Source organism: Oryctolagus cuniculus, chromosome X (assembly GCF_051225735.1).
Source record: "Oryctolagus cuniculus isolate XC-2025 breed Fujian yellow rabbit chromosome X, ASM5122573v1, whole genome shotgun sequence".
Lineage (NCBI taxonomy): Eukaryota > Metazoa > Chordata > Mammalia > Lagomorpha > Leporidae > Oryctolagus > Oryctolagus cuniculus.
The window spans coordinates 89,658,442-89,660,897 of record NC_142888.1 but is presented as its reverse complement, the minus strand read 5'-3'; the positions used below and the strand labels follow the sequence as shown (position 1 = coordinate 89,660,897).

The 2,456-nt window shown below is 35.9% G+C and overlaps 1 pseudogene; it reads left to right on the top strand.

The window, feature by feature from the left end:
- The first annotated feature begins 1,324 nt into the window (after window positions 1-1,324).
- Window positions 1,325-2,178, top strand: LOC100356328 (nucleophosmin-like; annotated as a pseudogene).
- The last annotated feature ends 278 nt before the right edge of the window (window positions 2,179-2,456 follow it).

Here is a 2,456-nt window from a genome sequence, read left to right as displayed (position 1 = left end):
AGTTTCCTTTTATGAATGAATAATATTTGATTGTATTGGGGCCAGCATTGTGGTGTAGTGGGTAAAGCCACCACTTGTGACATCAGAATTCCATATGGGCACTGATTTGAGTCCCAGCTGCTCCACTTCTGATCCAGTTCCCTGCTAATGTGCCTGGGAAAGCAGCAGAGGATGGCCCAGGACTTTGGGCCCCTGCACTCATGTGAGAAACTCAGAAAAAGCTCCTAGCTCCTGGCTCCTGGCTTAGGACCGGCCCAGCCCTGGCTGTTGTGGCCATTGAGGGAGTGAACCAGCAGATGTAAGATCTCTCTCAATCTCTGTCTCTCCCTCTCTCTTTGCAACTCTGCCTTTCAAATAAATAAACAAATCTTTTTAAAAATGTAATTGTATGCACATACCCCATTTTGTTGATCAATTCATTAGTGGATATTTGGGTTGTTTCTTCCTTTTGACTATTGTGAATATTGATGCAATAAACATCCCTGTATAAGTTTTTGTATGGATATATGTGTTTATTTCTATTGGGTAATTACCTAAAAGTAGAATTACTGGATCATATGATAATTCTATGCTTAAACTTTTAAGAAATCACTAAATTGTATTCCATGGCAGCTGCGACATTTTGCATTCCTACCAGCAAGCTAGAAGAGTTTCAATTTCACCATACCATATTACAAAAATAATTAACTTCCATTTTCTTTATTTACCATTCTACTGAGTGAGAAGTAGTTTTTATTTGGATTTTCCTAATGAGTAATTATGTTGAGCATCTTTTCATGTACTTCTTGGATATTTGTATATCTTCTTTGGAGAACTATCCAAGTTCTCTGCCCATTTTTAAAACATGGTTGTCTTTTTGTTGTTTCATTATAAAAATTCTTTATATATTCTGAACATTAACCCCTTATCAGATACATGATCTGCAAATATTTCCTTCTATTCTGTAGGCTATCTTTTCACTTTCTTGATAATGTCCTTTGACAAAAGAAAGTTTTCATTTTGATGAATTTCAATTTATATATTTTTTTATCTTGTTGCACGTAATTTTTGTGTCATATCTGAAAATCCACCACTAAATCCAATGTCACAAAGATTTAAACCCTTTACCCTCTTCTTCTAAGACTTTTATAGTTTTAGCTTTTACATTTAGGTCTTTGATCCATTTTGAGTTAATTTTTTTTGTGTATGGATGTGATCCAAGGGCACTTTATAAGATTTTAAGTTTCTTGGGCTTGATTCCACCCTATACAGCTGTTCTTTGTAGCAGTACTCTTCTATCTCTGTCCTCCACCTTCTCTCCCACCTAAGCACAAACCAAAACTCTATGGAAGATATTATGGACATGGGCATGAGCCCTCTGAGGTCTCAGAACTATCTTTTCAGTCGTGAACCAAAGGCTGACGAAGATTATCACTTTAAAGTGGACAATGACAAAAAGAAATGAGCACTAGTTGTCCTTAAGAATAGTCAGTGCAAAGGATGAAATACACATTGTTGAAGCAGAGGCAATGAATTATGAAGGCAGTTCAGTTAAAGTAATACTGGCAACTTTGAAAATGCCTGTACAGCCAATGGTTTCCCTTGGGGACTTTAACATAATGCCACCTGTGTTTTTAAGGTTCAGGGTCTGAACATATTGATGGACAGCACTTAGTAGCTGTGGAGGAAGATGCAGAGTCAGAAGATTAAGAAGAGGAGGACATAAAACTGTGAAGTATATCTGGAAAGCAATTTGCCCCTGGAAGTGGTAGCAAGGTACCATTAAAAAAAGTAAAAATTGCTGCTGATAAGATGATGATGAAGAAAATGATAATAATGGTGGTGCAGAAACTGAAGAAAATGCTCCAGTGAAGAAACCTCTATGAGATGTCCCAGCAAAAAAAAAAAATGCATAAAAAATCAGACCAGAATGGGACAGACTCGAAATCATCAACATGGAGATCAAAAGGTCAATAATCCTACAAAAAAAAAAGAAGAAAGAAAAAAAAAAAAACTCCTAAAACACTAAAAGGACCTAGTTCTGTAGAAGACATTAAAGCAAAACTTCAAGCAAGTATAGGAAAAGGTGGTTTTCTTCCCAAAGCAGAAACCAAGTTCATCAATCATGTGAAGAATTGCTTCCAGATGACTGACAAGAAGGCTAGTCAAGATCTTTGGCACTGAAGGAAGTCTCTTTAAGAAAATAGTTTGGACTATTTGTTAACATTTTCCATATTTGTTTCATTTCTATAACAATTTGTATCTACATTCCTTTTTAGAATTCAGAGTAAGAACTTTTCCTATCATGTTTGATAAATGTTGCCCAGTTTCCATTGCCAAGAATGTGTTGTCCAAAATGCCTGATTAGTTTTAAATATGGATTCCACCTTTTGCTTGGTTTTAAATATCTATGGAATGAAATGATAGGTCACATTAGTAGCGGTGCTCAGAAGTGGTGGCAAGACAAAAATATACAT